Source organism: Aotus nancymaae, unplaced genomic scaffold, assembly GCF_030222135.1.
Source record: "Aotus nancymaae isolate 86718 unplaced genomic scaffold, 86718_ANA_hifiasm-v0.15.2.pri h1tg000016l, whole genome shotgun sequence".
Classification (NCBI taxonomy): domain Eukaryota; kingdom Metazoa; phylum Chordata; class Mammalia; order Primates; family Aotidae; genus Aotus; species Aotus nancymaae.
Genome location: NW_026988428.1, coordinates 41,454,202 through 41,470,638, shown reverse-complemented (window position 1 = coordinate 41,470,638; position 16,437 = coordinate 41,454,202).

Here is a 16,437-nt window from a genome sequence, read left to right as displayed (position 1 = left end):
GGCTATGAGTGGAGTTTTTTATGGATGAGGCAAAGGGAGCATCGTCACAGGAGACTCCACCCGGGTTAGCAGTTGCTTTGTCCTCTGTGGCTGTCACAGCGGACTGGCCCCTGAGCCGCATGGTGGTGGATTCCAGCTATAGGCAGGGCTCTGGCTAAAGGCTGAGTCTGGTGTTAATTAGAAGAAAAGAGAGACACCTGGCTAATCTAAAGCTGGCGCTCCCTGCCTGGGGAACAGCCAAAGTGGCAGTGCCTCTTCTGGAATTCTTCTTCTCTGGGATCCCAACTCCCTCTCATGGAAAGGCAGGGTGAAGAGAAGTTCCTTGCTCAAAATGACCTCAAGCTGAGTTTTTAATATGTCATGGTGCAAGGAAGGGAAATTCCTAGAATAAAACAATTTGGCAGTGTGCACAGACGTGCCAACCAGGGATTCTGCAGGCAGTCTGCTTGGGTTCAAATCTTGGCTCTGCCACTTACTAGTTGTTTGATAAGGATAAGCGACATTATCTTTCTGTACCTTAGTTTCCCCAACTGTAAAATGGAATAATTAAAATTCCCACCAAAGGCAATTGTTGTGTAGATTCAATGAGATAATACAAGAAAAGTGCCAGTAGTCTGCCTCTTCAAACAGACACTGGCACACGGCAAGCACTCAATGTTTTCTTATTTGTTAAGCGACAGGACCCCCAAAACTAGAACCTTGTGCTGGACAGGTCTCAAAGTGGCTGCCTGTGAAGAGCCCCACTGTGGTACTCTCACCTTTGGGCAAAGAAGTCTCCGTTCAACTGACTGGTCCCTCCCTCCTCCTCCTTCACATCCCCAGGAAACTGGAGGAAGCCCACACAGGATGAGCAGAAATGATGTGTCAGGCTCCAACTTGATGGATCACTTCCAAAGGGATCTTGGAGGGAAGAAGGGAGTAGTGGGCATGGAGAAGAAGACTGTCAGTGTCAGTCTGGGAGGTTGGGACTAACACAGTAGATGGTATACAAACCAGTGCACTGATGCATGAATACAGTAGCCAGTATATAAATGAGTGCACTATATACCATAGGTGACTTATCATGGCCACGCATGGTCTATAACTTTGTTGGATGTCCTTGATTTTCTACTGACAAACTGTTTTCTAATTGTTTCAGATGCAGTGTTCTGAAATTTGACCAGCAAACTCCTTGAGGCCAAGTCTTCTCTTTCTGTCATGGTATCCATCCGACACAAATATGTCTAAGATGCTACTCACAAAGTAAAGACTTCAGAGGCGCTTATTGATTGGATGAGATGTTAAATGGGAGCAGATAGGAATTCCAGGCTGCATGGGCAGGGGGAGACAGAGGCAACTGGGCATGTAGGGATCAGAGGTGTGACTCATCTGCTGGCCCCAAGTATCTTCCCTCCAACCCACAGTAGAAAATCTCTTAATCAGTAGAAAATAAAGAACATCCAACAGAGTTATAGATCATGGGTCGCCATCACAAGCCACCTATGACATATAGGGCACTTCAAATATTCTACTCAAACCTCTCCAGTTTCCAGAAAGTCAGCGACACTAAGGTTCCCAGCCTGTCCTGCCACAGGGGAGGTGATAACCATGCCAGCCCTGGGAAAATATCTCTCTCCAACTGCTCCATCACTCCTGGCCTGCAGGAGCCTCCAAGGCAAACTTTGCTGCCATTTCTGTTGCTTTTCTGAATGGACACTGGACTTCAACTGCTGTAATCAGGACAGAGCCCACTGTTGCCCTGAGATGTCTTCTGGAGTCCTTCTAAGTGTCTTCATGTGGCTGGCCCATCCCATCATTTGGATCTCCTCTTCTTCAGAGGAGACTTTCTTGACCACTCCATCAAAAGTAGCTGCCCCCCTGCCAAATTACTTTCCATTATCTTATCCTGCTTATTTTGTTACTTACATGTTCATTGTCTCTCTACCCTACCCAGACTGAAAGTTTCCCTAAGGACAGGGACCTCATCTTTCTGTCCATTACTGTATCCCACCCCGTTTCACAGCGCCTGGCACACGGCAAGTGTCTGTTTGATGAGTGGTGGCCTCCTTCTCCCTGAGTTAGTTCCCTTCTCTCTAACAATTTTAGTCAGTTCTTTTCTATTAGGTAGTTCCTCTGCCTTCAAAAAATGCATCAGCTCCTTTATTTTGCAAACTCTGTTCACCTTTTAGCCATCAGCTTATTTTCCCATCTTTCACTCCACCTACTACCCAGGGAAAACAGCTAGCCTTCATGTGTCAGAACCTTTTAACTGAAAGCACAGAAGACCAACTAAAAGTTTTTTTTTTTTTTTTTTTTTTTTTTGAGACGGAGTCTTGCTCTGTCGCCCAGGCTAGAGTGCAGTGATGCAATCTCAGCTCACTGCAACCTGAGCCTCCCAGGTTCAAGCAATTCTCTGCCTCAGCCTCCTAAGTAGCTGGGATTACAGGCGCCTACCGCCACGCTAGGCTAATTTTTTTGTATTTTTAGTACAGACTGGGTTTCGCCATCTTGGTCAGGCTGGTTTTGAACTCCTGACCTTGTGATCCACCTGCCTCAGCTTCCCAAAGTGCTGGGCTCACAGGCCTGAGCCACCACACCCAGCCAAGCATCTTAAACAACAGGCAAGCATATTATTTTTCAGAGGCAGAGAGCATTAATTCCACCTTTAATAAAGTCACCTTCCCTGTGATTCTTTCTGAAAGCCCTGGCCTAGAGGGCTTCCCCTTATGTGTCCTTGGCCAGGGCTGGGTCACATGCCTACACCTAAACCAATCACTGACACAGAGGCAGGAAGCACCCTGGTTGGCTGAGACTCATCAACATTCATCCCCTGTGACTGAGGAGGGGGTCTCCTACCTTGGGCACAGGCAGGTAAATTTCAAGACAAAATCAAGCCTTTAACAGCATAGAAAAAGGGTAGAGAGTAGCTGTTGAATCTATGAACTGCCCAGTAACCTTCCAATAAATTGTTTTTCTGCTTAAGTTAGCCAGAGTTGGTTTCTGTGGCCTGTAATCACAGAAGCCTGGCTGAGCTACACTCAGGGGCTGCGTGATGAGATGTCAGGAACAGCCTTCTCGGCCAAGAGGAGTGCTATCAGCACACATCTGTGAGGCAGCATAGAATGGCCACATGGAAGCACATGAAAAATAGTTCCAGGACCTCAGGAAACGACTGTGGAGTGAGGTGTTAGAGCTTAGAGTCAGAGGCTGTGTATTTCAGGTGGCCCATTGTGACTGTACCCCCAGGCTATGTAACCTGGAGCAAGTTCATTACATGAATGTTAGGTAAATAAAGTGAACTGAAGCCCACCCCCCCAACCCCCCACCCCAGTGGCTCATATCTGTAATCCCAGCACTTTGGGAGGCCAAGGTAGGCAGATTGCTTGAGCTTAGGAGTTCAAAACCAGCCTGGGCAACAAGGGGAAAAACCCTGTCTCTATCAAATATACAAAAACTTAGCCGGCCTTGGTGCTGTGCACCTGTGGTCCCAGCTACCCGGGAGGCTGAGGTGGGAGGATCCCTGGAGCCCAGGAAGTCAAGGCTGCAATGAGCTACGATCATGACATTGCACTCCAGCCTGGGTGACACAGTGAGACCCAGTCTCAAAATATAAATAAATAACATAAAGTGAACTGAAGTGATCACCCTTCCTTTTTAAAATTTTAAGCTAGGCGTGGTAGCCGGAACCTCTTGTTCCCACTATTCGGGAGGCTGAGGCAGAAGGATCATCTGAAGGCCAAGTGCAGTGGCTCACACCTGTAATCCCAACACTTTGGGATGCTATGGTGGGTGAGTTACTTGAGTCCAGGAGTTTGAGACCAGTCTGGGCAACATAACAAGACCCCATCTGTCCTAAAAATACAAAAAATTAGCTGGGTATGGTGGTATGTGCCTGTAGTCCCAGCTATTCAGGAGGCTGAGATGGGAGGATGACTTGAATCTAGGAGGCAGAAGCTATAGTAATATTGTACCACTGCACTCCAGCCTGGACAATAGAGCCAGATTCTGTCTCAAAAAAAAAAAAAAAAAAAAGGCCAGGTGTAGTGGCTCCCACCTGTAATCCCAGCACTTTGGGAGGCCAGGGTGGGTGGATCACAAGGTCAAGAGATCAAGACCATCCTGGCTAACATGGTGAAACCCCGTTTCTACTAAAAATACCAAAATTAGCCAGGCATGGCAGCACGCACCTGTAGTCCCAGCTACTCAGGAGGCTGAGGCAGGAGAATCACTTGAACCCAGGGGGTGGAGGCTGCCATGAGCCAAGATCGTGCCAGTGCACTCCAGCCTGGCGACAGAGCAAGACTCCGTCTCAAAAAAAAAAAAAAAAAAGGACCACTTGAGCCCTGGAGTTCAAGGTTGCAGTGCTCTATGATCGTGCCTGTGAATTGCCACTGCACTCCAGCTTAGGCAACATAGTGAGACCTCACCTCTAAAAAATCAATTAAATTAAATAGTATCTTTCCCTGGTTCCCAAGAGGCCACTCAGGTAAACAACTGGCCTTTCCCACCGGCTGCTTTCCCTTCGGAAGACTTGAACCATTATACCACAGCTTCTTCCCACCTCAACTCTTGCCCTTCCCAGGGTGCATGGTTCTGCACGTGAGCAGTCTCTCACCTCTGGAGCAGGAGACTCCATCATCACTCAGACCTGCCCCACCCCCACCTCTGAGACTCAGCCCTTCCTTCGCTGGCCTAGACCACCTTTCCTTTCTCCTCCTGGCTGCCCACTCCCACTGAGCCTGCTTTGAAGAAACTGGCCCAGTCCCTGGCACATCATCAACATTTAATCAGAGGCTGTCAATATTGTCTTGACCTCTCCTGCTCCCTGGCCAATGGCCTGCCCCAAAGCCACTTCACTGCCCTCCTTCTGGCTCTAGAATGCCCCATCCCCTCATGTCCTCCTCTGAGCAACAAGCTGCTACCCACTGCTCACTGTCTCCGTCCCTGTTCCCTGCTGAACTGACCACTGATCCACCTCAGCCAGGCCTCACTGGGGCCCAGTAATCCTTTTCCTCTTGGGCCCTCATGGGTGGGTGGGGGTTTGAAATCAAGTTCCCACAACAGCTCTTCTAAGCTCCGGAAGCTTCTTGCCTCCCCTCTTCACCTTGCTCCTAACAGATGGCCTACTTTCGGCCACTTTGTCAGCTAGAGTGCCTGGCACAAACACCACCACTTCCACCTCAAGAAGACAGCTCTGACTTCTGGTCACAAGATAGTGGAGTAAAGCCCCCTTCTCCTCTCAAAAATCACCCCCAAGATGACAAGGAAAATAAGAAACAGGAACCCGAAGTCCATCTTCAACTAAACAAGGATTTAGAATCCTGGCCCCCATCATATGAAAACAGAAAATGGATGGAAGAATGGCAAATGACCCCACAGAGTCCAAGAAGGTCAGGCCAAAAACATGTGGAGCACAGACTCACGAGAAGCAAGCTGATTCTTCCCTCAGAAGCCCAGGAAAGCTCAGGAATTGGAAGTAGCAAGTAAGTCAGAAGGCTGGGCAGGGGTCTAAAACTGAGGCAGGGTCTAAAACTCCAGGAATTGCTGGAAGATCTGTGTGAAGAGCAATTAGACCGTCAGGAAACCCAATCAGAGCCCCAGCACAATCGGGTAACTTCATGTGTCCCCTCCCCACTCCTGCAGGAGACAGGAAGATGGATTCTGGAGATACTGAAACAGAAAGATTCTGGTCTTAGGGGTTGGGGAGGTACAGAAAAAGGGGTGAAATCAAAGACTGAGGGAAAGTCAATGATATGGTTTGGCTGTGTCCCCACCCAAATCTCATCTTGAATTGTACTCCCATAATTCCCACATGTTGTAGGAGGAACCTAGTGGGAGATCATTGAATCGTGGGGTGGTTCCCCCATACTGTTCTCATGGTAGTGAATAAGTCTCACGAGATGGGATGGTTTGATAAGGGGGTTCCCCTTTTGCTTGATTCTCATTCTTTCTTGCCTACCACCATGTAAGAAGTTCCTTTGCTCTTCCTTCATCTTCTGCCATGATTGTGAGGCCTCCCCAGCCCTGTGGAACTGTGAGTCAATTAAACCTCTTTTCTTTATAAATTACCCAGTCTCAGGTATGTCTTGATGAGCAGCGTGAGAACAGACTAATACAGTCGGCATCTGAGCGATATTATCCATCTCCCTGCCACACACCTCTCCCTAACTCCCACACTATAGCTAGCTCTAAAACTCTGGGTAAGGGGCTTGTAACCTTCAAGCAGGAGATGAAACTAGATAATTCTTTTCTGGAAAAAAAAACAAAATGTGCCAGAGAAAAAGCCTATTCACACTCACAATTGATACCCTCCAATGAAGGAGTCCAGCCAGCCACTAGATTGCCCTACTGTGAGTCCACAGGGAGAGCTTCCAACTAAATCTCTAGAGCCTCCCTCTCAACAGGAGTGGACAGCCAAGGCATGTCAGACCTATGAGGAAAGCCTCCAGCATGATGCAAATCAAAACACAGCAGGAAGAAAAATTCAAGTTAATATCCTCAGAGAGATGAGGTTACTTCATGTGTCCAAAGGACATGAAACTATTTCTTAAAAAAAAAAAAGAGGGTGGGCGCGGTGGCTCACATCTGTAATCCTAGCACTTTGGGAGGCCGAGATGGGTGGATCACCTGAGGTCAGGAGTTCAAGACCAGCCTGGCCATCATGGTGAAACCCCATCTTAAAAAACAAAAAAAGAAGAAAAGAAAGAAAGAAAAAAGGAAAGAAAGAGAAAGGAGAGAAAAGAAACAGGCCTGGCACAGTGGCTCACACCTGTAATCCCAGCACTTTGGGAGGCCAAGGTGGGCAGATCACAAGGTCAGGAGTTTGACACCAGCCTGGCCAATATGTTGAAACCCCATCTCTACTAAAAATACACACACAAAAAAAAAATTAGCCAGGTGTGGTGGTGTGCACCTGTAGTCCCAGCTACTCAGGAGGCTGAGGCAGAAGAATCACTCGAAGCTGGGAGGCGGAGGTTGCAGTGAGCCGAGATCGCTCCACTGCACTCCAGCCTGGGGGACAGAGTGAGACTCTGCCTCAAAAAAAAAAATTGGCCAGGAGAGGTGCTGTGCACCTGTAGTCTCAGCTACTCAGGAGGCTGAGGCACGAGAATCACTTGAACCTGGGAGGCAGAGGTTGCAGTGAGCTGAGATCGCACCACCATACTCCAGCCTGGGCAACAGAGCAAATCGAAAAAAAACGAAAAAATAGAGAACATGAAAGCATATACAGAAAAACATAAAAAGAATAATAACAATATACTTAGCAAATAGATTAGGATATAACATAGAGGATATCTACCAGAAAACAGAATGAAAAGATGGTTAATAAGAGAGAAATAATAAGAAAATTAGAGGATAAATTCAAGGAGGCTAGCATCCAAGTAATTGGAAATGTGAAAGAAATAAACAGAGAAAATGGAAGAAGAAATTTCAAAGAAATTATAAAGCAAGTCCCAGAACTAAAGTACATAAATTGTTTTGGGACAGAGGTTCTTAAGCTCCAGCAGGCATCAGAATACATGGCTTATTAAAGCACAGATCTCTGGCTGGGCCCTATCACCAGAGTTTCTGATTCAGCAGGTGTGAGGTGGGGGCCCTGAGTCTGCATTGCTGACATGATCCCACAGGTGACACTGATGCTGCCGGACTGGGGACTACACTTTAAGAACTGCTGTATTTGATTTAAAGAACTGAACAAGTACCCAGAAAAATGAATGAAAAGCGACCCATAGAAAATACTGTGACATTTCAAGATAGCCCAGATAAAAGAAAACAATCCTAAAAGTGGGGGTGGGGAGAAGGGCAGAGGTGAATTCAAAGTCTCAGAAATCAAAATGGCAAGAACTTCTAAACTGCAAAATTAGCAGCTGAAAAATAAAGGAACAATGCCTTCAAACTTCTGAAGGAAAATGATTTTCAACTTAAAATTCCATACCCAGCCAAAACTATCAATCAAGTATGAAGATGGAATAAAGCCATTTTAAGTATGTGAAAGTCTAAAATGTTACCTCCCAGGCACTCTTTCTCAGGAAGCTACTGGAGGATGTGCTTCATCAAAACGAGGGAGTAAACCAAGAAAGAAAACACTGAGTCCAGGAAAGAGGAAAAGGGTAAAGGTGATGAGAAACCCAGGACGAGAGCAACACATCCAGAGGAAAGTGCAAGGACAGAGCACCCCAGGACAAAAGTCTCGAAGGGAAAAAGAGAACCAGTAAGATTACATGACAGGTTTGTCCATATGCAAAATTGTTCTGAGAGGGCGTTTTACAGAAGTGTTGAAGGGTGTGGGAAGACGGAGTCAGAGATTTGAAGAAAAAAACCAAGCAAATTAAAAATGAGGCAATTAACTCCAGAAAAAACAAAAAGGTTGTACAAGAAAGGAAATATAAACAGAGAACATGACAAAGTTATTTAGAAAAGGAAATGTAACCAGAATACTTGCCTCAAGAATAAACAATATTTACAAATTCAATAATGAAATCACTGAATATGGATTCAACCATAGATTATGATATAAACATAATGTGAGTGGAGGAGGGGAAGAATCGAGTAGAGAATCAAAATCCTCCTCTACCAAAAGAAGTCAACAAATTAGATGAATCCAGAATGGCAGTACATACACTATTTAGAAAAAAGGGGCTGGGCATGGTGGCTCATGCCTGTAATCTCAGCACTTTGGGAGGCTGAGGCGGGCGGATCACCTGAGGTCTTGGGTCGCAACCGGCCTGGCCAACATGGCAAAACCCCATCTCTACTAAAATTACAAAAATTAGCCTGGCATGGTGGCAGGCCCCTGTAATCCCAGCTACCTGGGAGGCTGAGGCAGAGAGAATTACTTGAACCCAGGAGGTGGAGGTTGCGGTGAGCCGAGATCGCACCACTGCACTCCAGCCTGGGTGACACAGCAAGGCTCTTTCTCAAAAAAAAAAAAAAAAGTAGAAATAAGGAAGGAAATACCAGAAAAAAAAAGCTGAGAGTTGAAAGTGGTTGCCCCTAGGGACTAGGATAAGGGTTGGGAGAAAAGCCAGGAGGACTTCTGTTTTCGTTACAAGCCTTTTAGCACTATTTGATTTTTCAGCTATTTGTATGTATTATCTTGGTAAAATAATACTAATTTTCTAAAGCAAGTATAACTCTGGTGCCACATTCTCCACTATAGCACATCTGCAGGACTGTGTGAACTCAAAGGAGCAGGGATAGCTCCATCCTCACCCCGTCTGGACAGGTACTATTCATCAGCTTACCCCTCTTCCACTCACAAACACAATTTCTCCATCTCCTCCTGTTCCTGTGGCAGCCATCAATTGGGTGGCTGTACTGAACTATAAGTTTCTAGAGGTCAGGCACAGTGGCTCACACCTGTAATCCCAGCACTTTGGGAGGCCAACGTTGAAGGACTGCTTGAGCTCAGGAGTTTGAGACCAGCCTGGGCAACACAGAAAGAGCCTGTCTCTACAAAAAAAATTTAAAAATTAGCCAGGTGTGTTGGTGTGCACCTGTGGTCCCAGCTACTCAGGAGAGTGAGATAGGAGAACTGATTGAACCCAGGAGGTTGAGGGGGCAGTGAGCTGTGATCAGGCACTCCAGCCTGGGCAATGGAGCAAGATCCTATCTCAAAAATAAATGAATAAGTAAATAAAAAATCAGTGTCTAAAACATGCCTTTAAGGCTTTGCAGATACTCACTGTGCCCTTTACCTGGAAGGCTAGTCTTCCCTCCTCTGCTCCCATCCAAACGCTGAACTCTAGTTTACACTTCAGATAACATTTCCTCCATAGCCATTGCTCTCCCTACTCATCTGAGCTATCCCTCTTCACCCTCCCCTCTCCCTCCTCATACTCTTCCCCTTCTTCCTCTTTTCTCCCCTTCTTCCCCTTCCCTCTCCTCCCTGCCCGCTCCTCCTCAGCTTTCCCTGCTGGAGCCTTTAGCACACTGTGCTGTAACTGCCCCTCCATGTTAGACTGTAATCTCCAGGAGGCCAGAAACTCTCTTATTCACTGTAGCCTCAGGACAGGGCCTGGTGCATGGCTAAGGAGTCAGTAGCCTCAGGACAGGGCCTGGTGCATGGCTAAGGAGTCAGTTATTATGTAAACAGATGAATACATGACTCACTTTCAGTAAGGGCTCAAAAAAGATTCGAGTGAATTAATGAGTCACAAAAAATGCAGGCTCCCCCTCAGTATTTAAAGTCTGCCTCTCTCTGCCATCTCCATTCTACCATCTACTCTCCCTCTTCCCTACAAGGTCACACCTCTCAAACAAGTTGGTTTGGCCAGTGCGCCACTTCCAATGCATTTACTCCTGTCTCAACCCCATAAAGAAGCCAGGGCGCTTTCATATGACCAGTGTCAGCTCCAGTACAGGGCTTGTTTTTTTTTTATTATTTTAAATTTTTTTAATATATATTTTTTAAAAGATGGGGTTTTGCCATGTTGCGCAGGCTGGTCGCGAACTCCTGAGCTCAGGCAATCCACACACCTTGGCCTCCCAAAGCTCTAGGATTACAGGCGTGAGCCACTGCGCCCGGCCGGCCAGGGCTTATTTTTTTTAGACATGGGTCTTGCTCTGTCCCATGGGCTGGAATGCAGTTGCCAGATCATGGCTCATTGCAGCCTCGAACTCCCGGGCTCCAGCAGTCCTCCTGCCTCAGCCATGGCGGCTGGCTTTTCCAGGGCTTTGCTAGCTCTCTGAGTTTGTACCGAAATGAGCTGCTTAGGGGATATCTGTCTACTCAGCCCTGAAGGACATCAGTCCCCTCTCAGTTTCCTTCTCCAGAGGCCCAAAGCACAGCTCTCAGAGGTCTGGGACGCAGGCTTGACAGAGAGTACCCGGTTAGCTCTGGACTTTGGCCTGCCTGACAAGGAGATCTTGGCCTAAACTAAGTGGCTAGCCCTTCCCAGTCTTCTCACTTTCCTGTCCATTTTGCAGGCCAAGAGTTGAGATTCTAGCCCTTCAAGTTCACCTGCCCCGGTGAGTCCAGGGCCCGTGTCTTTGAGCAGGATGGGTATGCAGCCTGGGCTGGGGGGACAGGAAGGACTGAGGACCGCTTAGCACTGCAGGCCTGCAGGGTGAAAACCTGCCATGCCTCCCCACTGAGTTCTTGAGGCCAGAACGAAGCTGGCCCCCTACGAGGTCTCAGGAGAAGGGGCCCCAATCTGCTGATCACTGAAAGGCCTCAAGGCCGCCTGCCTGGGTCAGGGGCTTCCCCTCCCCACCCCCACCACGCTACTTGACCTCAAAGAGCCGCCTGGGCTTTGGAATGCAGCGACCTAAGCTGTGCCCCCAGAGGGGCCAGCAGGCAGCGGGGGAGCGAGGGAGGGAGGGAAGGGCGGAGAGCACCAGGGCTGGAGGATTGGAGAGGTGGGGGTGGGGCGCAGGAGAGGCCCCTTCTTTCCTTTGCCCAGAGCCGGAGCTGGGAGGAGCGTGGGAAGAGGGAGAGTTGTCCTGTAAATAGGGAACCTGTAAATACCGGTCGAGAAACTTGATCGGCTCCTGTCGCTTCCCAATTTAGGAGAAGGGCTGGAGCCAGGCTTTCAGTGGCTGCTGGGGGCGCAGGTCACGTGGCTGCCCAGGGTGGGGGGAGATTAGGGGGTGCTCCCGATGCGGGTACAGGGGAGGCAGGAATCCCGGCCAACTTCGCTGGCTCTGTCCCCCAGTAGTTATTTTTGTCCTTATGGCACACTCCCCCGACACTGACTGCGCAGGGGGGAAGGTCGGGGGGCCGCGCTGCTCCGGATTCACCTGCCCCAGGGCAAGGTGTATCTGTGGGTTTCCCCAAGCCTCAGTTGGCCCCTGTCTTGTTTCAGAAGCCACGTGGATATCTGACTCCTGAGCGACTGGCTGCTGCCTGGGGTGATGGGTAGGGTGCTGGCAGGCTCTGCCCTGGTTGAAACTCCATCACTGACTGGCTTGAGGAGAAAGTGCCTAGGAGGCTGGCATCCCGCCCCCCAGCTTCCCTGGCTCAGTGCCCTAGGGAGATCAGCAGTACCCAGAAAGGAAGGTGCCCGCTGGGACTGGTTTCCAACGAGCACTGTGTGCCAGGCTCTGTGAGAGGCAATAGGGGTGTGCAGAAAAAGAGACAGCGCCTGCCCTGAAGGAGCTTACAGCGCAGTAGGGGAACAGGCAAGTAAACCGGAATGAAAATACAGGAGCTCTGAGAAGCTTCTAAGTCAGACTAGGACCTGGGAGGATTCGAGGAAGAGGTGGCACTTAGGAGTTAGCTCACAGAGGAGGGGGAAAGGGCATCCAGGCAGAAAGAACTGCCTGTGCAAAGGTAGGGAGGCACAATGTCATTTTCATAATCCCAGGCACTTAGTTCCTCCTGACAGGAGCAGAGGGCTGTGGGGGAAAGTGCTGGAGATGGGGTAGGCAGGCTGGCAGGAGCCAGATCTTGGGGACCATGGGTGCCCAGCTAGGCATCTGAGCTTCCTTCTGGAAGTCTCAGGGAACTGCTGAATCATTCCATACAGACAGGATCAGGACAAGACAGAATCAGATTTGCATTTTCTAGGAGAGCGGGGATGGATTTGAATTTGGGATGTAGAGAGTGAAAAAGGTTGATGAGAAGCCTGTTGCCAGCCTCCCCTGAGACAGCAGCCAGCCATGCATGCGAATAGAAAGAAGGAAAAGGCCTGACAAATCTTTGGGAGTGGAAGAGCCATTGGTTTTCAGAACTCGTTGGGTGGGAGAGACTTGGGTGACCTCAGGTTTCTGGCTTGGGGAACTGGGCAGATGACGGATGCGGAAGAAACAGCTTTGGAGGAAAGGAGAATGATCATGATGAGCATAATAGCTATTGAGCACTCAGTGTTTCAGGCACTAAACACTTCATATATCACCTCATTTAATCTTCACAATAACTTACAAAGGAGGTACTACTGTTGCCTCCATTTTAAGGGGAAACTGAGTCAAGAGTTTAAGTAACTAAGGGGTGATGTTCGAGTGATGAGCATCCCTGCACCTTGCAGGCAGTGAGGTTTCCCAGGCTCTTGCATGGAGAAGGTATCCCCACTACCACTAGCTCCTCCTCCCTCCCCAGCTCTCAGCATCTGGCAGTCATTAGGCACTGGGTCTCCCTCCCTCACCCCACCCCACCTCAGCCCTGAGACTCTGCCCTGGGAAGCCAGGACAGGACCATACCACACAAGCCTTGGGACAGAAGGGCACCAAGCTCTGGAATCCTGGCACTGAGACCCACCTACCCATGAACAATATAAAGCAGAACTGAGTCTGCAGGGACAATCAGAAAAACCAAGAAAACAAACGTCCCTTTTTTTTTTTAAGGTTTTAAGAAAGCAAGTAACATCTCAGTGACATGAGAGATAATCATGAAAGGTCAGTACCCAACCTTGTCCTTATCTCCTGTGGGGAAAAGGGCAATTAGGCATCTCCCATGGAGGAAGCTCCTCCAGCTGTTTCCCTTTTGCCAGCCTTGGCTCAGGACACCCAGTCCGACTTCAGTAGCCACAGCAGGAGACAGACAGGGACAGCCACGCCATGTTTGCCCCACCTAGCTCCCCATTCCAGCATTTAGGGGTAACAGGGACACTGCTGTTGTTTCCAATTTGCCTCTTACCAACCTTGTAGTCAGAGAGGCCAGAGGGAAGGGGCAGGTAGGGAACCAAGTGAGAGTCAGTGGGCTTTCTCCTGGGAGAGTCGTTAGACCTGGCTTCAGCTATCTCCCTTGAACCACCTAAAATGAACCACCTAAAGTTACACAACCAGCAACTGGCCCAGGCCCTGTAGGCAGGATGTTACTTCTGAGGCTGTTTTAGGCAGAAGTTAGACTGTCCACTTGCTTCCCACCACCTTCACCACTTTAACTACAGAAAAGAGGCCCACCATGACCCTAGAGCTTTCCAGAGTGCAGACCTGTTCCTATCATCTGTGGGCAGAGCAGTGAGAAACCTGTGGCTCGATCAGGAGTTGCAAGCCCCGCCTGTCTATGTTTGAGGTTCCAGGCTCCAGTAGAGCCTCCACTGCTTTTGTAGTCTCTGGAAGCATAGGGGTCCCCACCAGGCCTCTTGGGAACTGCTCCTCCCCCCTCAGTTACCCCTCCTTGCTAGGTTCTATTTGCATCCCTGTGTCTCTGGCCTTGGAAGGGGTTCTATCTGTTATACACAAACTTTTCTTTGGCCTCAGAGCCAGAAGTGCTTGAGGACCATCTCCTCTGCATCTTTCAAGGACAGCCGGAGCCCGACACATGAAGGCATCAACTGCATCCAGGAGGTGAAGGTGGCATTGTTTTTTCATTTTTTAATTTTAATTTTAATTTAATTTATTTATTTTTTGGATGGAGTCTTGCTCTGTCACCCAGGCTGGAGTGCAATGGTGCGATCTCAGCTCACTGCAAACTCTGCCTCCCATTCAGCAATTCTCCTGCCTCAGCTTCCTGAGTAGCTGGGATTACAGTCACACACCACCACGCCCGGTTAATTTTTGTATTTTTTAGTAGAGACTGGGTTTCATCATTTTAGTCAGGCTGTTCTCGAACTCCTGACCTCAGGTGATCCACCCACCTCGGCCTCCCCAAGTGCTGAGATTATAGGTGTGAACCACCACACCCAGCCGGTAGCATTGTTTTAACACTGGGTCACAACCCCGTGGTGGTTTGTGAATTCAGCTTAGAATGTCAATGGCTGGCACCTTAAAGCCATCAAATAGAATACAGTATGTACAATATAAAGTATGAGTGTGTACACATAGCCAGGGTAAGTATCGTCCATGAAATTTGTGTCATTTATCTTACAACATAAAATGTGTTTCTTGCTGTAGGTGACTGAACAAATCCCTGGACAAAAGAACACTGGTTAAGATATAAAGTCAAGGCTGGGTATGGTGGCTTATACCAGTAATCCTAGCACTTTGGGAGGCCAAGGCAGGTGGATCACCTGAGGTCAGGAATTCGAGACCAGCCTGGCCAACATGGCAAAACCCTGTCTCTACTAAAAATACAAAAATTAGCTGGGCATGGTGGCAGGTGCCTATAATCCCAGCTACTCGGGAGGCTGAGGCAGGAGAATCGCTTGAACCCGGGGGACAGAGGTTGCAGTGAGCCAAGATCGCGCCACTTCACTCCAGCCTGGGCAACAGAATGAGACTCCATCTAAAAAAAAAAGTAAATAAAAATGTTTAAAAAAAGACAAAGTCAAGATTCATACAGAGAACATGTACAAGTCACCTGTTCTGTGTTAGGCACTCTGCTAGGCACAAGGAACCCAGTAAAGAATAAGACATCTCCTAGTCTCAGCCTACCTTCTGGTTGGGAAGCCAATAAGCACACAGTTGCAAGACAGGTGCCAAATGGTCTGAGAGAGTATGTACAAGGCTACAAAACCCTGACACGAGAGTGCGCATCTGGGAGGACTTCCAGGAGAGGTGATGCAGTGGAGTTCTCCTCCATCGATTAGAAAGGGACTATGTTAAAGTGTCAAGGGTTCTCGTCTTAAAGTCCAAAGACATCCTGTCTCCTCGTCTTAACAAGCTGTGAGACCTTGGGCGAGTCAATTAACCTTCCCAGACCCTGATTCCTCATTGACCAAACAGGCATCTATAAATATGGGCATAATATCTGCTCTATCAACCTCAAAGAAGTGACAGATCAAATGAGATAGATAATATATGTGAAAGTACTTTGTAAATTACAAAAGGGGAGGTATTGTCTCTATGGATGAGGACATGGAAGCATAACAAAGTGGTGTCCTACTCTGCAGTGCTATGTGTAGCAGGCCCCCTCAATCCTCAGTCCTCAGCGCCTGCCTGCATTCCTCACACTGCAACTAATCTACCTTAAAAGAGGGCAGGGGCAAGGTCTAAAAAGGACTTCTAGCAACCTGACTATTGAAGATTTTCCTTAAAGATCCTATTGTTTTAATGATGGGAGGTGGGTATGTCAGAACTCCTCCATTTTCCTTTCTGTTAATGAATTAAGATCTACCCAAACTCAGTGTTTAAAGTTACATAAGCATCATTCAGATCTGTAGCAGCCACTTTCATTTTGGAAAAACAGCATTTCCATTAAAATGGTGTTATATAAAAAGGTTTTGTGTATGTGCGTAGGAACAGCAGAAACAGGCACACATGAGCACTGTATGGCACACAGGCATATGCAGATCATGACCTTACCTGTCCTCATGAGAAAGGGACCATGGGGAGCAGGTGTCTCATAGTACCTGGCAAGTTTAGCTGTGACCTAGTTGTCCTCTAATCAGCAATTAAGACCCAATGCATGTTGGGCAATGGGAACCGCAGCAGGAAGGAAGCCCCTTCCTTGGCAGGGTGAGTGCCATTGAATTACAGACTATTAGGGTTGGATTTAGCTCAGAAGGCACCCAATGCAATCTCACTCTACATCACTCTTGCCGGCCTTGACCTGAACAGCTACCATTGTCCCGAGGCAGCCCATGTCACCTGTAGACAGAGGTGGATCACTGGAAAAGACCTGATATTGAGCTGAAA